Source organism: Phascolarctos cinereus, unplaced genomic scaffold (genome assembly GCF_003287225.1).
Source record: "Phascolarctos cinereus isolate Bilbo 61053 unplaced genomic scaffold, phaCin_HiC Scaffold_4;HRSCAF=312, whole genome shotgun sequence".
Lineage (NCBI taxonomy): Eukaryota > Metazoa > Chordata > Mammalia > Diprotodontia > Phascolarctidae > Phascolarctos > Phascolarctos cinereus.
The window spans coordinates 376202417-376230215 of NW_027555847.1; positions in this window are offsets into that span (position 1 = coordinate 376202417).

Consider the following 27799-nt stretch of genomic DNA (forward strand, 5'->3'; position numbering starts at 1 on the left):
CACAGGTAGAGGAGTACTTTAACTGAGAAGTGAAAATCCATACACTGGCCTTTGGAAGTCCTGTCTTTCCCAAATATATAAATCTTCCACCCTTTTACACATGCATTGCTGGTCTGACACGTATGCAGAGCAAGTGGAAAAAGAGGGGCATTGAACAATCTCACCTACATGAAGGTACCTCGTTGATCCCCCTGTCATGGTACCTGAAAGTAGAGGAACTCCCTTGGGGTAAGGTATTGAAGGTCACTGTTAAAATGCATATGTCTTACCTGGAAAGCTAACTCATGAGGCTTCATGACATTGGAGCAGAAAAAGCACAAAATTCTCACCTGCTTAACGTTTGTCTGACCCTGGGCAATTGACATCTCCTCTCTGGGCCATCAGCCTTTTCACATGGGAAACAAGAGAGTCTGACTAGCTGATCTCTACTGTCTTTGAGTTCTTTGGGGAATAACCCTACCAGTGAGATACAAAAGGTATGAGCAATTTGCGACTTTTCTCTCATAATTTCAGTTTTCCAAAAGAGTCAGACCAATTCACAGCTCTAATTAATCACTCAATAAACATTTATTAACATATTAAGCTCTACTAATGGTATATTAATGTGCATATCTTCCTCTATCCCCACTCAACACTGCTTCTAATTTTATCAAATTTGTCAATTCAATGAATAAAAGGTGAAACTTCAGAGTAGTTTTTATCGATGTCTCCCATTTCTTACATCATCAGAGTTATCCCCAGTATCCTTCTCCCTCTCCCTCCCATAGAACCATACCACATAATAAATAGTATTTTTTAGGAAGGGAAAAAATCAACACAATTAATGAATACATTGAAAAAAATCTGAAAACGTGTACAATGTATAACTCACATAGATTTACTATCTCTACGAAGGGGTAGGTTGGAAGTGTCTTCTCATAGTTTTTCATTCAAGGCATGCTTGATCTTTAAAATTTTTCACATTCTCTTTTAATTTTTTTTTGTTGTGTGATTATTTTTCTATTTACATTGTTGTAGTTGTGTATGTTATTTTCTGGGCTCTGATCACTTCACTCTGTATCAGTTCATGTAGATCTTTCTATCCTTATCTGCTTCTTATGTATGTATCATTCCATGCATGTATTCCTTTATCCCTCCTACATTTCTGTTGCCTAGAGTATTTGAGAAGCAAATAATCTCTTCAGGTCTGTTTTTTTCTAATAATATTTCAAATGCTTCTTTATTATTGAGCATCATCTTTTTTCATTTATAATTAAGCTCAGATTTGCAGGGTAGGTCTATATACAGAGCTTTATTGATCTTCAGAATATATTGTTCCACTCACTCCTGCATTTTCCTTTGGATTCAGAGTAGTGTTGTGTTATGTTGTGTTATCCTTTCCTTTATACTTGAAGCTCTTTCTCCTGTTTGCTTGCATGATTTGTTTCTGAATTGAATTGTTCAATTCAGCCCACTATCTATCTCAGAGTTTGAAGCCCTGTTTTGTTTTTTTTCCCCCCCTTCCCTTTGGTGATCTATGAATTCTTTCAATAGGTATTTCATTTTCTATGTTCAGAAGTTTTAGTCAGCTCTCTTTTTATTATTTTTTGCATTATGGTGTTCAGGTTTGTTTTTTTTTTGTCATATTGTGTTCTTCTGGGAAACTTGTGATTTTTAGGTTGTACCTACATCTCCTGCTTGGATGGCAAACACAGTTTCTTTTAATGTTATTGTTTTTTGCTTCTCTACCTCTAGATTGTTGTTTATTTCTATGTATTTGCATACCCAATCTATTGATCTCTCTTTTACTTCTTTGGTAAAACCTCACATCACATTTTCATTTTTTTTTCCTATTTTGCCCATCATTTTTGCTATAAATTCTACTCTCATAGTTCTCATTTCTCTTTTAAGCCAGCCAGGAATAGCATGTTGTGGTTCCATGTTCTCCTCACATTCCACAGGATTCTCTATCTCATCAAGTGTTAGATCATTTCCCTTAGATTTGCAGTATTTATTCATAGATGCCTGAACTCTTTACTAGACCTGGAGGCCATATCTCCTTCTGTTAATATTTTTCCTGTTAATTTATCTGCTTATGTTCAAGGCCTAAGATATTTTTTAATTTTAATTCTTCTCCCTCCACCCCTTTATTGTCCTCTATTGCTTATTTTCTGACACCTTCCCCTCAGATGGTAGTTTCCTCGGGGGCTGGATTTCAAAGCTTCTCAGACTTCTTACATGCTGGGAAATCTATGGTTCACTAGCCTAGGAGTCTGCCATGAGTGAGTTTTAGAGAAGATAGAACTGGTTCCAGCTGGATACAGAGTGTTTTCCCTTGAGTTTTCCCCAGAGCACCATATAGCCCTTCTCCCACCATGGCATATCATCTCAGCGTCCTGTCCTGTTCCCTCTGTTTTTCAGTTCTCTGGCCTGGCACTAGCTGCCACATTGGTTCTGTAGGGTTGATCTCTATTGTTTGGGTCTCTGAGGCTCTGGGATGAGAGCTGTAGTAGCATGTGGGATTGAATTCTATTTCAAGCACAATTACATGTCCTGGCCCTTTCCATTTTTACCACTAGTCTGTTATAAAGCTCTTTTGCAGCACATATTGCTGCTGCTGCTGTCTGTCTCAGCCCCAGGAAGCTTATGGAGTCTTTGTCTCTATAGCACTGGAAAGAGGGAGGGGCATTAGGGTGTGGGGTGGGGTTTTACTGCAAACCTGTGAGTCAAGCCAGGGCCTTGGATTTTGTTGTAGGTCCATGTGTTGGGTCAATGAGGGGTACTGAATGAGCTCAGGGCAGGTGTCATTTCATAGTCGTTGTTGTTGTTTAACTTACTTTTGGATTCCAAATGTATAAGCCAGAGGTGTCAAACTTGAGACACAGGCTGCAAGTACCTGCAAAACTCTGGAGTGTGGGCCAAACCAGATTAAAATGTAATTGGGAAATGTTAGAAAAAATATAATACAACATAGATAATATTAATTTGTGGTTTTCTAAGTCAATATGTGGCTGTAGGGAGGTAGAGGGTAATTTAAGTCCACCACTGTAGACCTAGATGATGGAGACAACTGAAAATGCTTTATCTTTGGCACACAATTTCTTTTGTGAAGAGTTTTGAGAGGTTAAGGGGAAACATGTCTTGTCCTCCATCTTGTTGGTTATATGACCCAGAAATCCTTCCTCATAGGAGTTTTAATGTGAATTTGAGTACTTTTTCATATGGGCACAAAATGATTATCGAGTGACACTTATGAATTTTCATTTCTACTTTTGGAATCTTTATAGCTTTTGACTGAAAATCTATTGGGAAATATTTCTTAATTTTATATACTTAGTTCAATTTCCTATATGTCTTGGATATAAACTTTTATCAGAGATATTTGTTACAAAGATTTTTCCCAATTACTAATTTCTTTTCATATTTTAGATCCATTGATTTTGATCATGCAAAAGTTCTTTTTATATAATGAAAATTTCCAGTTTTGTTTTTAAATTATCACCCTTGAGAGGTAAGATGGTATAGTGCAGAAGTGTCAAACCCATGGCCCACAACACTCTCCAGTACAACTTGAACCAGATTAAAATGTAATTCCTATCTAATTTTAATGTGTTGATGCATTAATAAAAAGAGAAATATATAAGCATGTGTGGTTTTCTTAATCTGCATGGATCCTTATATCTGGTTTAGTGTCCCCTATTTCTATTTGAAGTTGACATTGGTGAATTGGATAGAATGCTGAACATGGAGTCAGGAAGACTGGGGTTCGTGTCCCACTTCTAACACATATTTACAGTGTGACACTAGACTAGGCACTTAACAGATCTTTAAGACTCTCAGCTGCACATGAATTGGTGATTTGCATCAGTGAAGGAAGTTTCCACCTGAAGAGTTCTCTATAATGACAAAATAACAGGACTGAATCTCTCTGCTCCTCAAAAGATAACCTTGATCTTTTGTCAGGTGAAAGATTCTTCCCATACCTAGCCAAATGCTTTCTAGTTTCCCCAGAAACTTATGGATTTATGGTTCCTCTTATAGGATCTGTTCATTGAACACAGGGTTACTTTATTATATCGTTCTGGCTTTTGTTTATCTGGCCCATTCCACTAATTTCTCCTCATTTCACGCCTGACTGAACTACTTTGGGACTTCTCTGACCCACTTCTCCACATGCTCCTGGAGGCTCATTATTGGGATAATCTCATCACCCTACAAGATCTCATCAACTTTGGTACTCCACCTCATCATTACCTTCTGCCCCTCTGGTTGGAGTATCAGCACCATGAATTCCACACCTCCATTTAAGGAGAAAGCTCAGCTCAGATATCTCCTCATTTCTCACCTGGCTGCACCATGTTGGAATTTCTCTGACTGACTTCTCCACCAAGATCCTATGCTGGGAACCTTCACCCTCCATTTTCATATTTGTATCCCCATGCTTAGCACAGTGACTGGCACATAGTAGGTACTTATGAAATATTTACTGATTATTTACCAATCTAGTTTTCTTTTAAACTGATGCCAAATGATTTTGATGATTACTGCTTCATTTGTTTATCCATTTTTTTTTTCCAGATCTGGAATTTCTTTGTTAAAGGGGAAATTTTTGTTATAAGAGAAGCCTGGTTAGGAAATTCCCTTTACTAATGTAGATTGGCAATTGTTCTGCAGCTTGTACCCTTACAGAGTTCACACAGCCAGCATGTATCAGAAGTGGTACTGGAACTGAGCTCTTTCTGACTTCCAGGCAATTCCCTACTTTACTAATTCGCTTACTACATGATGTATAAATGATATGCAAAGGAATGACAAAATATTGTATAGGAGTGGGGCGGGCACTAGCAACAGGAAGGGATTAGGTAGGCCTAGTGCAGGAGGTAGCACTTGAAGGAAGTCAGGGATTCTAGGAGATTGAGATGAGGAGATGGATTGGAATGCCAGGCATTAGCGCTACCCATACCAAACTCTCACTACCACCATTATTACCTCTGCTGTTACTGTTGCTGCTGCTGTTACTACTGCTTTTGTTTGTCTTTCATTTTTGAAGAGGACCAGTGACATCATAGGGTCATGTCTTGACTCATGTGTGAATTGGATTTAAGTGAGGCAGAGTTGCACAAAGTCTCACTTCCAGAGTCATAGGTGATGGCCCAGGATGCACTGGATGACCTTGGCACCTTCCATGCCTGACAAAGCTCTAAACACTCCATGGCACCTGATTCAGCCATTGGAACAAATTGTTCTGCCCCTTCCACTGGGAGAAATTTTTGCATGCTTGGAATAGATAACCTCCTAACTCTTAGATGGGCTTGTGGCCCTTCAGTTCCCCTCAGACTGGTTTAGCCCGTCTCCTGAGATGGTTTACCATGATGTGGCCATTGCTTTTTGGTGCTATGGGTGAGAAACGTAAGTGCCACGTGGACAGCAAAGGTGGATGGACAGCCTTGAAAAGGGCTCAGCAAGCCCTCACATGAGAGGTACTAGTCCTCCTTGAATACCCATACACCTCTCTTACTGCTAAGCATTTTATAGAGTCCTCATGTCTGCTTTGTGCAGCAGACAGGGTAGAAAACTCCCTCCAAATCATTGCATCTTACTTACCACCTCCTTCTTGGCGCTGGTGCTGGGCTGTGAGTGACCCCTCAAGATCTTGTTCTTCTCTGGATCTCTATTTCACCAGCCCCAATATAGCACTCTACCAGGCTCTCTGAGAGAAGCCTACTGAGACTTTCCAGTGAAGGAGAGGCACCAGTGAAAGGCAGACTCTCTCTTGAATATACCCAGTTCTTAAGTACTTTAGGGTTAATACATAGATATTAGGACTTTTCAAAGCTCTGCTTTGCATGTGTGTTTTTAAAGAGCAGAATAAATCTTATCCAAATCTGATAATCATTTTAAAAACTCTGGGACCTGCCATTTACATTGTTGGGTTTTTCTCTACTATTTTTGTCTCATAGACAAAAATAATGGCTTGTAAGTACTTAATGGCTTAAAGATAGGAAATTTAAAACTGGTTAGATTTAGCCCAAATCCTATCAGATTTTCTTGGTTCTTCTAAATCTCTAATCAGCTCACATGGGCTCCCTGCTCACCCCTTTTTCTCTTATTCTTTTTTTTTTAAGGTAACATGAAGCTCCGTGTTAAAGGACACCCAAAAATCAAGAATTATGACCAAGATGTGGGCCAGCCCTGGAAACTCCTATTCCACTCTCTAAGTATTGTTATGAGGAAATCAAGAATATATAAGAGTAATGTGTTTGTTACTGGGTTCCTGGAAATAAATCTGCCGTCATTTGGTGATAGGGTGCTGCACTTGAAGTCAGGAGGACATGGGTTCAGTTCCCACCTATGATGCTTACTAGCTTTGGGACCAAAACATTTAATCTCTCTTATCTATAAAATGCAGAGGTTGAGTCAGATGGCATCTAAGGTCCCTTAAAGTTCTAAATTCATGAGTGTCTCCGGCTGCTCACAGTCTCAGGGAGTCTGGAGGTCTACACCAGGGGCTACACACACTCTTATCTATTGGAGCAGACCTACAACTAATGTTCCACACTATCCATGTTCTCCCTCTGACTCTTAAACCTTCCTCAATGGACTCTGGAGGAGAGAGTGAGGCTGACAACTTTGTGCAGCTCTGCCCTACTCATACGCAATTCATGCACAAATCAAGACATCACCCTGGTGATGTCATTGGTCCTCTTTGAGAAGGAAGGATGAATGAAAACAATAACTCTAAACGTGGATCACTCTGGCCATCAGCTCCCTCAGGGGCTAGCTCAGATCAAAGGATCATGGCCTTGGGGCTAGAAGAGACCTAAGAGGTCATCTTGTCACTCAGCTTTGTATTACTTTGCATATTTGTTTTATATGCTTATCTGTATGTGCTATTTCTCCTCATTAGAATTTAAACTCTTTGAGGGTGAAGGCTGTTGGTTTTATTATATATCCACTACCTTGGACAGTATCTGTTATCAGCAGGTAGTCAATACTAGCACAGCCCTTTCTTTTGGAAGGTGAGGAAAGTCATATCCAGAGAAGGTAAATGACTTGCCCAAGGTCATACTAATAGTAAGTGGTAGAGGCAGAATTTGAACCCAGGTCCTGGAGCTCCAAACCCAGTGATGTAACTTACCTGTTCTACTACTTCATAAATCATCAGGAAAACGTCCTAATTGTTCTTTATAGACCAGAAAATAATCTGCTACTGTAAACAGCTGCTTGCCAGCTGCATCCCAGGCTTTGCTGTCTATCTTACCCCTGAATTGGAGCCTTAACTGGAAAGGATTTTTTTAGTCCAACTCCGTCATCTTACAAATGAGAACATTGACACTCAGAGAGGGAAAGTTGTGTGTCCAAGATGACCCAGCTAGCTCTACCTTCAGTGTAGGCTTTCTGGGTTGTTCATAGGGCTAGGGGGTACAATTTCAAAGAACTTAGAGCTGAAATGAGTAGTAGATATCATGTAGTACAATTCACCACTTTTCAGATGAGAAAACTGAGCTTTAAGGTGGTTAAATGGTATTTTCAAATTTACAAAACTAATAGGTCATAGGGGCATAGATTTGGAACTGGAAAGGATCTTTAAGATCATTGAGTCCAATCTCTTACAGATGAAGAAATTGAGGACTGGAGAGGGTAAGTTACCTTTTCAAGCTCATCAGGATAGCAATGCCAGGATTTTATACTGTTTTTGATTTGCGAAAGTAATGGTCACATGGGTATTTGTGTGTGTGTGTGTGTATGTGTGTGTGTGCACACACACATGCACAGACATGCACACGCTTCTCCTGATATTGGGTTGATTCAGAAAATTGATCTTGACTAGAGCTGGTTTCTCCACATTCAATTAGTTCTCTGTCAGTTAAATGATTCATTTAAAGCCAAACACATGTAAGATTGTGTATGTGCCCATGTAATATACACAGACACATATATACATATGTAATAAAACAAACAGTATTCATACATATACACAAATATATACGTATGTGTGTATATCTATATCTATTTATCTATCTCAACACAGATTGTCTAAATGTTGCTCATAAGAAACTTTGTTAGTTATCACTGAAACTTGCCCACCTATTTCCAAAGGAAACTCAGATTCCTACCTGGACAAGGCAGGAGAAGGGAGGTTGGGCACTCTTTCTTCCAGTCTCTGAGAAGAGCAATGGATTAGAATGGTATCTCTCTGCCCCACTAAAATTGCTAGTGAGCAATGGATTAGAATGATATCTCTCTGCCCCACTAAAATTGCTAGTCTAGGGGCAGGATTTTGGTTCAAAATAAAAGCTGTTACCTTGGTCACTGGTCCTAACCTTACATTTGCCAGTTTGACTTCTTCCCACCAAATGCTAGTTACATAAAAGACCACCTCAAACAATGAATAGTGAGTAAGCCTATTCATCTAAGCACATAGCAAACAGAAATCAGAGAAGTTATTCAGTTTAGAATATACCAGAAAATACACAGAGTGAATGAATTTTCCTCTTGGGGGTGAGATATCTCAGGTCAAAGACTGATCTCACCTAAAGGGAAAATCTCTAGGGAAACAAACTGGAAATCAGGGATGTGTTGTTCAGTTGTTTCAGTCATGTCAGACTCTTTTGGGGTTTCCTTGGCAAAGATACAGGAGTGGTTCGCCATTTCCTTCTCCAGCTCATTTTACAGATGGGTAGACTGAGACAAACAGGATTAAGTGACTTCTCCAGAATCACACAGCTAATAAGTGTCTGAGGCTGGATTTAAACTGGGGCCTTCCTGACTCCAGGCCCAATCCTCTATCCATTGCACCACCTAAGATGGAAGTATGTTCCTAGTTTAATTATTTTTCAGGCAGTCACTGAAAGGAAAGTGGGAGAAAAAGGGGAAGGTTCACAGAGATTCTCACCATGAGGCCTCCTTTTAATTTTTCTCTACAGTACTGGGCACTGAACCATTAAAAACAAGGGATCTAAGAACAGAGGAGGACTTCAGTGAGTGGGCTACCCAAGGCATTTTCTACTATGCCACTGTACTCTTAGATTCTAGAACTTATTTTCCTCATATTGGAAGCCTTATTTTCCTTATCTATAAAAATGAATAATTATGCTCATACTACAGATCCAACAAAAACAGGACCTAAATTGGAAAAGTCATGCAGAAGTACTTCATGAAAATACTGTATTGGAAATGGAGCCAGACTTGGAGTCTTTGGAGAATCTTGGCTTTGAATCTTACCTCTGCTACTTGTTACCCATGTGACCATAGGCAAGTCATTGAACCTCTGAGACTCAATTTCCTTATCTGTAAAAATAAATGGATTGATATGAGAAGATATCTCTCCCTGCTCTTTTGCAAGGGTGGCCATCCATGAGTGTAGAGTATTGTATATAACTTCTCAATGTGTTAAATTAGTTTTACTGAATTTTCCCCCTTTTGTTTCTTTCCATTTTTCTTTTAAAAAATTCTTTGTTATAAGGGATGATTCTCAGGGAGAGCTGGGGGAGAGGGATTCAGGGAGAAATCTAGATGACGTAAAAGGAAAAGCTATTAATAAAAATCTATTAAAAAAGAAAATCAAATCAAAAGAAAGGAGCTGGATTAGGTGATCCCTAAAGTTTTGTTTTACTCTAGCCTTACAATTCTCTATTAAGGATACCATGTGAATTATTATATACTGTACTACACTATATGCATAATATATGCATCCTATACAAAATATATTGCACATATTATATAATTTTATGTTATGTAATGTTATGTTATATTGTGTTGAATTATGTTATGTTATGCTATATTATACAAGCAGATTTGTCTTTTGTGATTTCTTCCTTATCTTTTGGAGGCTCTTCTCCTATCCTTGTGCTCCTTTGATATGCGGCCCCTCTCAAGTGCTTATCCTCACCCAATTCCCTAGGCCTTAGTCCTCAGTTAACAGTTTATGTTACTAATGACCCTTTCTGATAGCAACTTAAGGTGTGAACCCTTATCTTCTTACTCCTCAGGGATATGAACCTTTTAGAAAGGGGATTCTGGAAGGTAGAAAAAAAAATCCTTTGATTTTTGCCACCAGGACAAGTACACTATTTGGGGAGCTATTCTTGGCCATATTCAATGACTTTTAAATCAGCCACAGAATATCCAAGTTAGAAGAGATCTTAGAAGTCCTTTAGTCCACCTCTCCCATTTTGCCATTGAGGAAACTGAAGCTCAGGGCAAAAAAGATATATGCCCTAGGCCGCTCACGTGATACAGTATCTAGTTCTTTTTTGACTGCACATGCCATGTGGAGTGACTACCATCTCTAAGGGTATTCCTTGTTAGAGGGGTGTGAATATTGTGAATTCTGAAGGTGAAGGAGGTGGCTTCCCCAACACAGTAGCACCAGAATCGAAGGGCAGATTTTAGCTGACAGAGAAAACCCTTGTCTTCGACTTTCAGCTCTAGGAGGAAACAAAAGAATTTATATTAGGCTTAGAAGAATGGGAAGTCAACTATTCCCCACACCCCAGGCTCTGGATCCTCCGACTTTCCCTTGGTAATGTAACTGTGTTAAGATGCTTTGGCTATGAGTCAACATTTACCTGACAGCAGGGAGCTGGGACCCTGTGGCAGCATTCTGTTCCTTGGCCTTATTTCCTTACCAGGCCCACAATAATTGGCAGGCAGTGCTGAACTGAGGGCCCCAGTGCTGTGGAGGTGCAGTCATGGAGCCCACAGTCAAACAAAGGTTCAAGCTTTGACCTGCCAATAAGCTAAAACACTGTCAGAAAGAGCGCTGCAATGGTGAGGATTGCAAATCTCCCCAAGGCGATGCCTTTCCCAGGAGTAAGTGGGCTTCTTCCTTACCCTTTCCTCCCACCTTTTTTTAGGAGTCTTCTTGTAATTACCAACTGACCCGGAAAAAAAGATGAAGAAATAAGGGAGAATTCAGATTCTAGAATTCTCAAACTTGGGATTGGTGCTGCCCAGAAAATCAGCCCCTCCTCCATCTGGATGGCTGGGCATCAGTAACACTTGCCACTTATAATACCTAATAAGAACTAGCATTTATATAGCACTTGAAGGTTTACAAAACACTTTGCCAATATTAACTCATTTTATCTTCACAACAATTCTGAGAGGTAGCTATTGTTGTAGTTTTCAACTTTTATTTTTTATTTATTTTTAACATTCTTTCCTTTTAAAATTTTGAATTCCAAATTCTCTCCCTGTCTCCCATTCCTCTCTCACTCACTGAGGAGGTAAGCAAAATGATATCAATTATACATGTGAAACCACGAAAAACATATTTTCATATAAGCCATATCACACAAAAAAAAGCAAGAAAAAGCAAAAGAATATTATACTTTAATTTGCACTTAGAGTTCATCAGTTCTCTCTCTGGAGGTGTATAAGATTTTTCATCATGAGTCTTTTGGAATTGTCTTAGATCATTGTATTGATCAGAGTAGTCAAGTCTTTCATAGTTAATTATTACAGTATTGCTGTTACTGTGCACAGTGATCTTCTGGTTCTTTTCATTTCACTTGCATTAGTTCACATAGTTCTTAACATGTTTTTTCTGAAACCACTCCCTTGTCTTTTCTTTTTTTCCTCTTGTCATTTCTTTTTTTTAACCATGATTTTTTTTCGTTTATTAATTTATTTATTTTTAGTTTTCGACATTCACTTCCACAAGATTTTGAGTTCCAAATTTTCTCCCCATCTCGTCCCTCCCTCCACCCCAAGATGGCATGCATTCTGAAAACCCTTTCCCTAATCTGCCCTCCCTTCTGTCTCTCCCTCCCTTCTCTTATCCCCTTTCCCTTCAATTTTTCTGTAGGGTAGAACAGATTTCTATACCCCATTGCCTCTATATCTTATTTCCCAGTGACATGTGAAAACAATTTTTTTTAACATTCGTTTTTAAAACTTTGAGTTCCAAATTTTCTCCCTTCCTCCCTCCCTGCTCACCCTTATTGAGAAGGCAAGCAACTCGATACAGGTTATACATGTGTAGTCATGCAAAACACTTCCGTGGTAGTCATGTTGTGAAAAGCTAAGTATATTTCCCTTCATCCTATCCTGCCCCGCCTCATTTATTCTATTCTTTCTTTTGCCCTCCTCAGAAGTGTTTGCTTCTGATTATCCCCTCCCCCAAGCTGCCCTCCCCTCTATCATCACCCTGCTGTCTTATCCCGTTCCCCCCCTATTTTCCTGCAGGGTAAGATAGATTTCCATACCAAATTGAGTGTGTATGCTATTCCCTCCTTAAGCCAAATCTGATGAGAATAAAACTCACTCATTCCCTCTCACCTTTCCCCATTTCCCTTCCACTGTAAAAGCCTTTTCTTGTCTGTTTTAAGTGAGATAGTTTACCCCATTCTACCTTTCCCTTTCTCCTTCTCCCAGTATAATCCTCTCACCCCTTAATTTTACCTCTTGTCATTTCTTATAGAACAATAGTTGTTGTTGTTTGTCCTTCATTCTCAAAGAAGACCAATGACATCAAGGTGTTGTCTTGACTTGCAAGTGAATTAGATATAAGTGAGAATAATAGTACTCCATCATTGTCACATCACAACCATATGCCACAACTTGTTCAGCCATTCCCCAATTGATGAGCATCCCCTCAACTTCCGATTCTTTGCCAGCACAAAAAGAGCTGCTGTTAATGCTTTTGTAATGTAGGTCCTGTTGTTTTTTCTCTATGATCCCTTTGGGGTACAGACCTAGTAGTGGTATTGCTGGGTCAAAGGGAATACACACTTTTATAGCCCTTTAGGCAGTTCCAAATTGTTCTCCAGAATGTTTGGACCAGTTCACAACTCCAACAACAGTTTATTAATGTACCTATTTTCCCTCATTCTTTCCAGCATTTGTCATTTCTGATAGATGTAAGTACCTCAGAGTTATTTTAATGTGAAATTCTCTAATCAATAGTGCTTTAGAGCATTTTTCTTCTGACTAGAGACGGCTTTGATTTCTTCTTCTGAAAACTGCCTGTTCATATCTTTTGACCTTTTATCAATTGGGGAATGGCTCTTATTTTTATAAATTTGACTCATTTCCCTATGTATTTGAGAAATGAGGCCTTAATTAGAGAAATTTGCCCTTAACATTTTTTTATATTAATTCATTGTCTATGGTACCTTTTAGCAGAATGTAGTTTCCCTGATTACTTCTTTTAATTAGGTCTATTTTTGCTTTATCTGAGATGATGTTCGCTACCTCTACCTTTTTTTAGTTCAGCTTATGCATGATAGCTTCTGTCCAGCCCATTATTTTAACTCTGTGCATGTTTTTCTGTTTCAAGTGTCTCTTGTAAACAATATATTGTTGGATTCTTTTTTCTAATCCATTCTTCTATCCACTTTTGTTTTATGGATGAGCTTATTCCATTTAAATTCACACATATGTATATGTGTATACATGTATATGTGTATATCTATATCTATCTATATCTATATCTATATCCATATCTATATCTATATCTATATCTATATCTACATCTGTATCTGTATCTATATCTATCTATCTATCTATCTATCTATCTATCTATCTATCTATCTAGTCTTCCCTCTTTGAACCAATTCTGATGAGAGTGAGGTTCAAGCATTGCCTGCCACTCCCCCATTTCCTCTTCCTATGTAAAAGTTCTTCTTTGTTTTCATCTTTTCTATAAGAAAATCTTCCCTCTTCTTTCCACCTTCTCCCAGTGCATCCCTCTTTCTCACCCTTTCATTTATTTTTAGAGATCATCCCTCCATGATCAATTCAAACCCATACCCTCTGTCTATGTAAACTCCTTCTAACTGTTGTAATAATGATAAATAGTGATAAAGTTCTTAGGAGTTACACATATTATTGTCCCATATAAGAATATAAATGGTTTGATTTTGTTGAGTCCCTTGACTACTCTTTCATGTTTACCTTTTTATGCTTCTCTTGAGTCTTGTGTTTGAATGTCAAATATTCTATTCAGCTCTGTTGGGTTTTTTTAATCAGGAATTCTTAAAAGTTCTCTATTTCATTAAATATACATTTTTTCCTGGAAAGATTATATTCAGTTTTACTGGGTAAGTTATTTTTGGTTGTAATCCTACTTCCTTTGCCTTATAGAATATCATCTTTCAAGCCCTCTACTCCTTTAAAGTGGAAGCTACTAAATTTTGTGTGATCCTGATTGTGGTTCCATGATGTATGAATTGTTTCTTGCTGCTTGAAGTATTTTCTCCTTTACCTTGGAGCTCTGGAATTTGTCTATAAGATTCCTGGGAGTTTTCATTTTGGGATCTTTTTCAGGAGATAACTGGTGAATTCTTTCAATTTCTATTTTACCTCTTGATCCAAGATGTTAAAGTAGTTTTCCTTTATAATTTCTTGAAATATAATGTCTCAGCTCTTTTTTTTTAATCATGACTTTCAGGAAGTCCAATAATTCTTAAATATCTCTCCTTGGTGTATTTTCCAGGTCAGTTGTTTTTTTTATGAGATATTTTACAGATTCTTTTATTTTTTCATTCTTTTGACTTTGTCTTAATGTTTCTTAATTTCTCATGGGATCATTACCTTCCATTTGCCCCATTCTAATTTTTAAAGAATCATTTTCTTTAGTGAGCTTTTGTTCTTCTTTTTACATTTGGCCAATTCTTATTTTTTTAAGGAGTTTTTTTCTTTGGTGAATTTTTGTACTTCTTTTACTAAGCTGTTAATTCTTCTATTTTCATAGTTTTTCTGCATTATTATCATTTTTCCCTAATTTTTCCTCTACCACTATTATCTCTTTCTTTAATGCTTCTAGAAATTCTTGTTGGGCTTGGGTCCAATAAACATCATTCTTTGAGGTTTTGCTTATATCTGTTTTCACATTCTTGTCTTCTTTTGAGTTTATGTCTTTGTCTTCCCTGTCACTGTGGCAGCTTTTTATGGTCAAGTTCTTTTGTTGTTGTTGTTATTTGTTCATTTTTCTAGCCTATTTCTTGACTTTGAACTTTGTTAAAGTTGGGCTTTGTTTACCTGGGAGTGGGGAGGCACTGTCCCAAGCTTCAGGTTTTTTTTTTTGTGCTGCTGCTTTCAGAGCCTACAAGTTTTTGGTGTTTTCAAGGTGGGAAGGTGTGATCACTGATCTCTTAGTCTGTACTCTGGTGATTACCCAGGAAGGCCCCCCTACTCTGCAGCTGCAAGTGCTAGCACTCCTCTTGGCTCTGTAACTATGAGCAGGTCCTCTAATCTCCTGGAGCCACAAGCACTGGTGATCCTCACCACCCTAGAACTGTGACCAGGGCCCTTCCTGGCTTATGGCCACCCACAAGTGCTCCTCTCCACTCTGGAACCCAGTGCTAACAAATGGTCCTCTGTATTCTCTTTCTGATCAGTTGTCCAACCCCATTACTGGCTCTGGACTGAGAGCTTCCAAAGCTGCTGCTGCCGTCACCACTGCATCACAGCCTCCTCCAAGGTTAGATGCTGGTGATTTCTCTGCCTATGCTCCTGACTGGCTCCCACTTGGTGTCATAGACCTCCCTGCCAACCTCCTTAGTTGTCTTTGTCTGGAAAAATGTCTCACTCTGAACTTTTGTTGGCTCTGCTGCTCCAAAATTTGATTTGAAGGGTTATTTCAAAGTTGTTTGAATGGCAATGTTGGGAGAGTTCAGCTAGGTTGCTGCCTGTACTCTGCCAACTTCGATATTATGGTAGATATTGTTGTTAACTCCCCCACTTTTTTAATGGATGAGGAAATGGAGGTTAAATGATTTGATCAGGGTCACACAGGTAGTAAGTGTTTAAGGCTGGATTCAAACTCAGTTTTTCCTGACTCCAAGTCTACTACACCTCCTAGCTAACTATAATACCTTAACCTAGTAATTCATTTTTTAAAAAAATTAATTTAATTTTGTATTACAAGCATTTTTTTTTACATGCCCCCTTGGGGAGGGGTGGGAACAAAAGCCTTATAAAAAACGTGTGAAATCAAGGAAAGCACTTTGGCCATAATCCAAAAATGTATGCCTCATTCTGTATTGTTTCTATCACCTCTTTGTCAGGAGGTGGATAGCTGACTTCATCATCGGTCGACCTAGTAATTTGAATAACTTGGCCCAGTTACCCTGGGGCACTGTGGGAAAAGAAGGGAGGACTGGGGAGAAGAGGATGCTCCATTAAACATTAAGACCCAATAGGAGGTAGGAGTGCTGGTCCAACTGGGAGATGCACTGCCCAGGTGCTGGGAAAGAGAGGCAAAAAATGAAGCCAACTTATCATTAAAGTTAGAGATTTATGGGAATAGAACAAAAAGAGATCATTCCTATAGCACTCCCAGAGACCTCTGCAGTGGGAGTCAGGACCTGTGGGAACCCAGAAGTGTAAAATTGGGTTTCAAAAGAATGGAGGCACTCTGGCCTGGAGCTGTGTTTAAAACATGGTTCTTAGCATGGAATACATGAACTTAAAAAAAACCAAAACAACCCACACACATTTTGACAAATATATTTTATATAATTGGATTATTTGGTATTCTTATGAGTTTTATTTTAATGCATTTAAAAACATGCTTCTGAAGGATGGGGAGGGGGGTGGGAGGCAGAAGTTTTATCAGACTGCCGAAGAAAGTTTAAGAATTCCTAATTTATAGCCTAAGCCAGTGGTTCTTAAATTTTTCTCAGGGATTTTAGGATCTCCAGTTCTCTGAATTTTTTAATCACTTGAAAAAAAAAAGTATTGAAACCACCCTCCCCAACAGCTTTTGTTTCCATGGATTATATGTATTGATATTTATCATGTTAGAAATTAAAATGTTAAAAATTAATATTATTATGAAAATAGTTTTAACCTCACAGACCACCTGAAAGGATCTTGTGGAACTCAAGGGTCCCTAGATCGAATTTTGAGAACCACTGGCCTAAGCTTATTTGGTGAAGCAAAGGCACTAGAAGCTTCTTTCTTTATAGGACAACTGCTAGAGATCTGGGAAAGAAAGTGAGGATCATTTACTAGAGAGTTCCTAAAGTATAGAAGCCATGACAAGGCCTTTGGGCACTGGGGGCAAATTCAATTTAATTGGGGAAGGAGTAAAGAGTATTTAATGAATGATTACTTCTATGAAGATTGGAAAAAAGAATTCTTAGGACTTGAAGGAGGCTGGACTAGATGGTTTCTAAGGTATGTTGATGCATATAAAATACAAATATATTAAGATAGAACAGTTTTGTTTAGTGGTCTGGATTTGTGAAGGTTATTAGACAAGTAGCTGTTTGTTCTCTATTTCTATGGAAGTCCAAGTGAAAGTAACCTCTGCAGCATCAGAGACTGTAGTCAGAACCAAGGAAGTACTTAAAAAAAAATTACAGATGAGGAAACTGAGGCTAAGTGACCTGCTCCAGTTCACACAGCTAAGTAAGTATCTGGAGTGGGATTTGAACTCAGCTCTTCTTTATTCCAAAGTCTAGCATTCTATCCAATGTGCCATCTGGCTGTCTGTAAATATTGTAAAGGCTGTGAAAAGACCAGCACACAAATAAATTATTGATGGAGTTGTGCACTGATCCAATTATTCTGTAAAATAATTTGTAATTATGGCTAGAAAGTGACTGAAATATACATTTTGACCCTAAATCTCTGTTTGACCCAGAATTTCTATTGCTAAGTATTTGTTCCAAGAAGATCAGAGAGAGAAAGAAAAACTCATATACACCAAAATAGTTATGGTAGCACATTTTATAGTAGCAAAGAACTGGAAACAAAGAAGATGCCCCTGGATTGGGGAATGGTTTAAAAACTTCAGCATATGCATGTGATGGAATATGACTTCGCTCTAAAAAACAATGAATATGAAGAATACAGAAAAGTTTGGAAAGATTTATATGAATTGATGTAAAGTGAAGTAAGCAGAACCAGGAAAACAATGTACACCATGATTACAACATCTGTGGAAAAAACAAGAAATATTGAAATGAATACTTCATAATTATAATGATATGCTGATCAGAAAAAAGAGATGAGAAAATGTGCCTCTTTCCCTCCTTTGCAGAGGACAAGGACTAAGGGTATATATACTCATTTACTTTATTTCAACTGTCTATTTTGCTGGAATATAATTATATATATTAGTTCCTGATAATTTTCTTTATTTCACCATTCTGTTATGAATTTACATATTTGGTTAAAAATTGGGGAGGGGGGTAATTTAATTTACTCTTTATTTTATTGGGCTAGTTAATGGTTTAAATTTTTTAAAATTTATTTTGTAAAATAATTTTCAACCATATTAAAAATTTTTTTAACATTCATTTTTAAACATTTTAAGTTCCAAATTCTCTCCTTCCCTCCTACCCCTTGAGAAAGCAAGCAACATGGTGACAATTATACATGTCAAATCATGTAAAATATTTTCATATTTAACTAATGGTTTTTAAATTTATATCCTCTTTTAAAAAGTCTTAGTTTTCTGTATCAGTCCTATAATCTTTTCATTTTCAAGTTTCTCTGTTTTTTCTCTAAAACAAAATGATCTTTATCAAGGTATCTTTCTTAGTACTTGTTTTGGAAATGCCACTTTGTTTTCTAGGCCTTTTAAATGCATTCTTTCTGTCAATTTTATCACCATAAGTTTTCAAAAATACAAATATGTCTATGAAGACTGCTATAACTTCAGTCTGTAAGTTTTGGCATATTGTCTCATTGTTATAATTTTCTTTAACATAGTTATTTATTGTTCCTGTGATTTATTCTTTGACCCACTCATTATGTAGTTCTCATTTTATATGTATACCCTTTGCTCATATTTTTTTAATTAATTACCATTTTTGTTGTTATAGCCTGTAATAATAGTTAACACCTTTGTAGTACATTAAGATTTGCAAAGCACTTGACATAATTTATATTATTTGATCCTCACAGCAATCCTGTGAGGTAAATACTATTGAGGAAACTGAAGATCAAAGAGATTAAGTGTGTTAACTTGGAACACACAGCTGCCCAGCCAGAGTCAGGGATGGGATTGAACTCAAGTCCTTCTAACTTAATTTCTAGTACCTTATCCGCTACTCCACACTGATTTTGTAAAGGGTGTATTTATTAATTCTGTCTTTTTACATTTGTATATAATTCTTTCATTCTCTAGCATAGGGTCATACCAGGATGCTGAGGAATAGCTATATTCTCTATCATTCCCTCTAGAATTTGCCACAGGTTAATTATATCTATTTTTTACAACAATGTATTTATTTCTATATTTTTCATCATATTTTTTCTGTTGGATTTATCTATCTCTGAAAGAGTAACATTAAATACTTTTGCTATTAGTATGCCACTGTCATTGCCTTTTTATGATTCTCTTTTCTTTTAAGAACTTAGTTGCTATTCAATTTGTTATTTATCTTTTGTCAATGGTAGCTATCACATAATATGAGTTCTCTGAATCTCTTGCCAGTATTGATCTTTATTTTAACCTTATATGAAGTCTTGATTTTAACTCCTATTTTTAAGAGGTGCTTGAAGCCTAACAGACTTTGTTCCTACCTATCATTTTCATTTTCTTTGTGTCTATATTTTAAATGTTTCTTGTGTGCAAATCATTTTTGGATTATAGGACTGTGATTTTCATCCATTCTTCTATTTGTTCTTTTTACTTTGGAATTTAATCCATTTATGTTTAGGGTTATAACAGTTGAATTTGCTGGGTTTTGTTTCCTACGTAAATCCATGACTTTTAAGTCAACATTAAGTTTTTGTGGATTGTTTTGTTTACATTAATCTCATCTCACTCTCCTCTCTCCTATTCCGTCTTCTGTTTGGTTAGTTTGCATGTTGAAAACCTTGATCAAGAACCCCCTGGTTCCTTTAAAAAAAGTTTTCATTTGTTTTAATCAGCTAAAATCTGCCTCCTTACCCTGCCACCCCAGTTCCCCACCCCCAATTGAGAACAGAAGAAAAACAAAACCCATTACAATCGTGTACAGTCAATCAAAACAAATTTCACATTGACCATGTTCCCCCGCCACCACCCCCCTGGAAAAAAATTTTTTGTATCATTCTGCATTCCTAGCCCTTTGCCTCTCTATCAGAATGTGGGTAGTAGGTTTCATCACTAGTCCTTTGTTTTTAGTAGGTCATTACCCTTATTAGAGCATTCCGTCACATTTATATACTATCACTTCTTTATTTATTCCTCATTTTATGAGCACCCCCTCAGATTTCCATTCTTTACCATCTCAAAAAGAGCTATAAATATTTTTGTGAATTCTTATAATTTGTTTTTCTTAGGACTAATCTTTTCCTTAATATACACTCCCCCTTTCCCTTCTCCACATTTTCTTTTATTTCTCTTTGAGTGAAATGTATTTCTGTATCCAACTCTGTGTGTGTGTGTATTTTCTTTCTTTTTTTGAAGATGAAACAGGTTCAAGTGCTAGCCTCCCTCCCACACTCTCCTCTTTGTTTGTATAGATGTCTATTTGTGTACCTTGAAAATGGTACCTTGATAATAATCCCTTCCCCCCAAGGTATTTTTCTTCTTTTCTCTTTTCATTGTTTTCCCCTTAAGATCATCAAGACATAATAGAACTCACAGGCCTTGTCTAATTGGATTTCCCCTATGATCCTTGATGATGTTAGGGCTTAGAAGAGACTCAAGTATCATCTCTCTATGTTGGGATATAGACAGTTTATCCCTATTTAGATTTTTATGATTGCTCATTCATATTTAATGTTTCTCTTCACTCCTGTGTTTGCACTCCAAAATGTATGTAAAGTTCTGTTTTTTCATCAGGGATGCTTGGAAGTCTTCTACTGCATTAAAATTCATTTCCCCCCTTGTACCATTGTACTCAATTTTACTGGGTAAGTTGTTCTTGGCTGCCTAGATCCATTGTCTTCTGAAATACTGTATCCCAAGTTCTCTGTTCCTTTATAGTAGTGGCTGCTAAATCATTTGTATTCCTAACTGTGGCTCCTATTTTTCTTTCTGGTTGTTTATGGTATCTTTTTTCTTTGATCTAGAAACCCTGAACTTTGGCTAGGTTGCTCCTAGAAGTTTTTACTTTGAAGTTTGTTTGTTTTTTTTTTCCCCAAGAGGTAACCAGTGGGTTCTTTCTAGCTCCTGATCCCTGGTTCTAAAAGATATGGGAAGTTTTCTATTAATATTTCTTGAAATAAGATGCCTAGGACTTTGGGGGGAGGGGTTCATGGTGTTCAGAGAGTCTGATGATTTTCTTAATTTTTTTTCTTGTTGATCTGTTTTCTAGGTCAGTTATTTTTGCTATGTGTGATATGAGATGCCTCACAATTTTTTTTTTAAATTTTCAGTCTTTTGACTTTGTTTTAATATTTCTTGTTGCCTTGTGGAGTCATCAGCTTCTATTTGGTCCATTCTAACTTTCAGAAAGTTTATTGCTTGGGTAAGATTTTGTATCTCTTCTGCTGAGTTGTTAATTTCCTTCCTAATTCTTTCTTCCATAGCTCTCATTCCTTTTCCATTTTAAGTGCCCTCATTTCATTTATTTAAAAAACACATTTTAACTCCTTTTAAAAAACTCTTGCTTCACCTTTTTGAAGAATTCTAGTTGAATTTTTGTCTGAGTTGTATTTTTCTCTGAGGCTTTGCTTGTAGCTGTTTTGGAATAACCTTCAGGCTTTGTGTGCTGAGCTTCTCTGTCACCATAACTTTTTATGTGGGATTCTTTTTTTTTTTACCTACTTCCTGACTTAAAATTTGATTTTAGGGTTGGACTTTGTGGCAGTTCTGGAAGGAATGTTTGGGGTGGTCCTATTGCTGTTTTCTTGGGGTATTGAGTGTTGTGTTATTGCAGAATCTCAGGGACAAGTTGGCGACCTGCAAGCTTTCAGTGCTCCCAAGGTGGCTTGATCCAGGACAAAGTATGATTGCTGCCCCCTGGTCTGAACTTTGCTAGTTCCTCACCTGGGTTTAGGTCTGAACAAGAGACTGCTGCTGGACTCTGCTCTTATCAGCCAGATGGAAAGCTCTCTTGGTTCAGAGTGGCAGAATTGTCGACTCCATTTAGATCTGGGATTCTTGCCCTGGTTGTTCCTCTGCAGGCTAGGCTAGGTGCTGGAAATAAGAACCTGCTCTGTGCTTGAGATCTGAACTACATTGCTGTTGCTCTTGTTTCTGAACCTCCTGCTTTCCCAGTATACTGTCCAGTGCCTCCCTACCTGGGATCACCAAACACCCTCATATGCAGTTCCCCTTCTCAGTCTACCCTGGATCTGTGACCTAGAACTGGGAAATGGGCAAAGCTGAAAGTTTGCAGCGTCCCCCATCACAGTGTCCTGGTGTGGATCTGGTGATGCCCTGGGATAGGTGTATAGGTCTGGGACTTCCTCTTGCCCTGAAGTGTAGGTTCTCCCTGGACACTGGAGTGTTCTTTGTGGGTATTCCTGGCCTAACCCATTCTCTGTGTTTGCAGAACTTCCTGTCTCTCTCTCTCTATGCCAAGCTGGACTGGACGAATGACTCACTGACTCTTTCTGGATTTTCCCATTAGGATTAAGTCTGGTTTATTTTCTAGATCTGTTTGGAGGAGTTTTGTTGAGGGAAGCTTGCCATACTGCTCCCTACCACGCTGCTATCCTGGATCCCCTCTGGGTTCTTTTGAAGGGATGAGTCAAATCCTTCCTTATCACTAAACACTTATTTATCTTATTTGAAGCTTTGCAGGGTGTTATTTTTTCATGCCAACCAATCTTCTTTGCTGTTTTAGAATATCCTATTCCAATTTCTTCTCTGATTTCTTGAGGGAGTACTCTTTTGTTATTCTGACTGATTGTCCTTGGAATGTGAATTTTCCCCCCTTCATTGCCTACAAAATTTAATGTTTAATATTTTAATTCTAAAGTTTTATTAATGATAGTTCATGGTGAATTAAACTTGCAGTTTCTTTCTTTTAGTGTTCTCTGAATTCTCTCAAACTGTACTTTCCTTCCTGCTTCTAATATTTCTCTGCTTTTTTTTGCCTGTATGATTTCCAGGAGTATGATATTCACCTTTTTCATGATATTTTTCTGCAATGACTGTCATCCTTAAATTATTTCTTCACAACTTATCTTGAAGTTCAGTATTCTTTTGTGAGGCTCTTATGTGTTCTTTCAATTTTCTTATATTATTTTTCCTTCTGCCTCTGCATTTTTGCTTTTAAATTCTGTCACTCTTTTCTTCCAGATAAACTTTTGTTTTGCAGTGTCTCTGTACAGGCATACCTCAGAGATATTTCAAGTTCAGTTCCAGACTACCACAATATCTCAATAAAGCAAAATCACATGGAGTTTTTTGGTTTCCTAGTACATATAAAAGTTATGCAAACACTATATTGTAGTGTATTAAGTAGTATCATGTCTAAGAAACATGTATATAGCTTAATTTAAAATTATTTTTTGCTAAAAATGCTAACCATTATCTGAGCCTTCAGCAAGTAGTAATCTTGTTTTGCTGGTGGAGGGTCTTGCCTTATTGCTTATGGCTGTTGACTGATCACGAGGGTGGTTGTTGAAGATTGGGGTGGCTGTGGCAATTTCTTAAAATAACACAACAATAATGTTTGCTACATTGATTGACTTCCTTTCACTTGGACACTTAGAGGCCAATGTGGGGTTATTAAATGGCCTAATTTCAATATTGTTGTTCTTCAGGGAACAGGGAGGTTCAAGGAGAGGGAGAGAGAGACTGGGAACAGTTGGTTAGTGGAACAGTCAGAACACATACAACATTTTTTTTTATTAAGTTCCCTATCTTATATGGACATGGTTCATGGTACCCAAAAGTTACGATAGTAACATCAAAGATCACTGATCACAGATCACCATGACAGATATAATAATAGTTTAAAAAAAAAGTTTGAAAAATTGCAAGAATTACCAAAATGTGACATAAGAGACACAGTGTGAGCACATGCTGTTGGGAAAATGGCACCAATAGAATTGCTTGATGTAGGGTTGCTGCAAACCTTCAATTTGTGAAAAATACAATCTCTGCAAAGTGCAATAGAATGAACTGTAATAAAATGAGGCATGTCTACATTTTTTTTCTGAATTCTCTTATTATACGTGTTGATTTCTTCCTTATGAGCTCTAATTTCTATTCTTTTTTCTTGGATACTTTAACTTAATTCTATTCTCATCATCCTGAAGCATTTCAGAGCCACTCCATTATCATGTCAGTGGACTTGATAGAATTTGTTTTTAACGCTTCACCTTCTTCAAGATGACACAGGAAAATCAGCACACAGTGACCAATAAAGACAGCTAAAAGTTGACAGAGGAGAAGAAATGAAGAAGCAAAACCTCAATGAACATGTACTTTGCAACAAAGTGTCCACAATATAAATTTATTTGTTACCATCAATCCTTCCCTTCTATAGACCCGGCATGGTTGAGCCTTCTCCATAGTTCCTGCTTTGTGTTATCTGTTCTCCCAGCTACTTGGGATGGATGAGATCTGTGGTCTTAAAGTGATAGGGTTAGTCATTGGAATCTTGCCACAGGAAATTCAAAGAGGTCAATGTGGTTGACTTTTCCTATTCACCTTTCCTCATTCCACTCCTCTGTGCTCTTCCCTGCTCTTTGAAACTGACTTTCTTAATTCTCTTAGCTAACTCTGAAGGGCTGATCAAGAGCAACTGGTAAAGTATGTCCTAGGACACTGCTAAAAGAAAATTATGAAGAGTCTTTGCAATTACAGGAGGTTATCTTTTCCATCACATTTCTTCCAGTGGGTGCCTTTTACCTTTCATTTGATATTAAATAGCCAAAATCAGCATTGTGGCATTTTCCTTCACCTTAAGCCTTGGTGCCGTTCTAGTTCAAGGACCTCCACTCAGTCTGTCCCCTGAGAGTCTTTTTTTTTAAACAATACTGCCAGCGATTTAATTCTAAAAGTTGATATCTAAAATTTCAGCTCTTTGCGAGTATCAAAAGTAACAGACTAGTGAGCTAGTCTTCAGTTATTTTTTCCGTGAAATTTACCTTGGGGTAGGTTCCTTCAATTTTCTTCATCCTAAATTTGCTTCATTTTGGGGCATTTTTCTTTATGCATCCTCACAAATATAGCATCAAAGCATCATACATTTGAACTGGTAGGCAACTTGGAGGTTATTTATTCTAATCGTTTCTTTTTACAAGAGAGAAAAATGATGCCCAGAGAGGTCAAGTTACTTGCCCAAAGTGACTTAGGTAGTAAGCTACACCTGGAATGCATTCACTTCTCATCTCCTCCTCTCAAGATCATTATTCTTCTTCAAGGTTCAGTTTGTGTCACTTCCTTCATGAAGCCCTTTCTCCTCCCTCTGGCTCATAATGATCTCCCTTGAGAATTTTGTGTTGCAGTTCTCTATTATATTTAACATTTTACTACTTCATTAGTTTTAGGATGATCAGTTTTCATATATACTGCTAAACTATAAGCACCAGAAGGACAAAGACCCTGTCTTATATGTACTTTATATCTCCCCCACAATCTAGCATAGCATTTTCCACAAAGTTGGTACTTAAAAATGCTTATTAACTCAATGATTTTTCTCCTAGATACTTTCTCTTCTTTGGTTTCTATGACACTGCTCTCTCTCGAGCCTTCTGTCTGACTGCCCCTTCTCAGTCTCATTTGCTAAATCTCATTAAGGCCATGCCCTCTAATTTTTAAAAATTCTTTATTAATTTATTTTGATTTATCAACAATCACTTCCATTAGCTTTTGAGTTTTAAATTTTTCTCCCTTTCCCTCCCCCCATCCCTTCCCAAGATGGTGTGCAATCTGATATAGGCTAACCGTATGCATTCCTATTAAACATATTTTCACATTAGTCATGTTGTAAGGAAGAATTAGAACCAATAGAAGGAACCACAAGAAAGAGGAAACAAAACAAAACAGAAGAAAAAAAAATAGCAAATAGTATGCTTCAACCTGCATTCAAACTCTACAATACTTTTTTTGGATGTGGATAGTATTTTCCATCATGAGACTTTTGAAGAAATCTTAGATCCCTGCATTGCTGAGAAGATGCCCTCTGATTTTTAAAAGTCCCCTAAAGCTCTGTCCTAGGCCTGGAATGCTCTCCCTTCTTACCTCCACCTCCTGGATTCCTTCAAGATTAGCTTAAATCCCACCTTCTGTAGGAAGCCTTTTGGGTCATCCTCACAAATGTCTCCTCCCTGCTCCTATTACCCTTTATTTGCACTTTATATATCTTCTATAGAGTTATTCATGTCTTCCCCATTAGAATATGAGCTCCTGGACAGCAGGACTGCTTTTTTTTTTTTGCATTTCTTTCTATCCCCATTGCTTAGTACAGTGCCTTGCACATAGGTAGTGCTTAATAAGCACTTGCTGACTGACTAAAGTGACTTCTTTGCCATTAGTTGTTTTCAGTCATAACTGACTCTTTATGACCCCATTTAAGGTTTTCTTGGCAAAGATACTGGAGTGGTTTGCCATTTCCTTCCCCAGCTCATTTTACAGATGAGGAAACTGAGGCAAACAGAGTTAAGTGCCTTGCCCAGGGTCACACACAGCTAGTAAGTGTCTGAGGGCAGATTTGAACTCAAATCTTCCTGACTCCAGGGCCTGTGCTCTTTCCACTGCACCTCCCAGCTGCCCTTCTTTACCAGTAGGGATAGATTTTCAATGAGTCATTCTCATGCTCTTGCTGAGTATCTCTATAAGCAATGAGACCCATTTATTAGATGGACTGCTGGGATTAAGGATGGAAGCAGTATGTTCTTGGGAAAAAAATAATATCATCTATGGCATCAAAAGACATGGATTTGAATCTTGGTTCTGCTATTTTTTACCTGTATAATCTTAAAAAATCGTTTAAATTCTCTGGGTTTCAGTGATTTTATGTGTAAAATGAGAATATTGGACCAGATTGCCTTTATGGTCCCTTCCAACTCTAAATCTATGATCTCCCTTCTAGCTCTAGAACCCGCAAACTCTAGTGTCACGTGTCCAGGGTACAGAGCAAAAGTAATGCCTGATCTAGGGACTGGGCCCATGACCTTGACCTTATTAGTGCCCTAATAATAGCCAACTGTAGTTATGTGGCTACCAAAGGGAATAAATACCAGCCAAGCAGCTCCAGTATTTCAAGAAGACTATGGATGAGAAAATGTGTCCCCAAAGGAAAGCTATTCTTTGGAGATTTTTTATATAGAAATCTAAGTGGCCCTAGAATTTCGGGTTATGGCACTGTCAGAAGCAAGTCTAATGTAGTCTACGTGTGAAGTGTTTGGGATAAGCAGGTCAGCTGGCCCTGCAGTGAATAATGCTCTGGCTGAGATTATCTGGACACTGTCCAGGATACAGGGAGATTATTTGTCCCCAGACTTTCCCTTCCTTGACCCAAAGCTGAACATGAGGCTATTGTCCAAAGGGGCAGAAGGTGCTGGGTCACTTTTGCTGCAATCTTCAAGTCACAATGACTTTTAACAAGCAACATCTGATGGTGCCAGAGCCCTATGCAGCCCTGGGTGAAATTATGATAACAAGAGAAAAAAGCTATTACTGCCACCATGCTTTCATTATGCAAATGATATTAAGATAGGCTGTGTGGATCGCCCCTGGCTATGCTATAATCTCCATGCAGTGATTATAATGTGTCAAACTTAGTCATTTTGATTATGACATGTTAATTACATGCCATCCTCATGTAGACATGAATATTACTCGCAGTCAGACAAAACACAAATTGGGGGCATTGTTGGTTGGTTGTGGGTTTTTTTAAACTTTTTTTGATTAAATGGATTAAAAGATTAAAAAGATACATAATATTGCAAACTAATTAAATATCGGCAAAATCCTCTCTGCTCCACTGGGTGGGGAGAGGCGGACACAACACACTTGGGC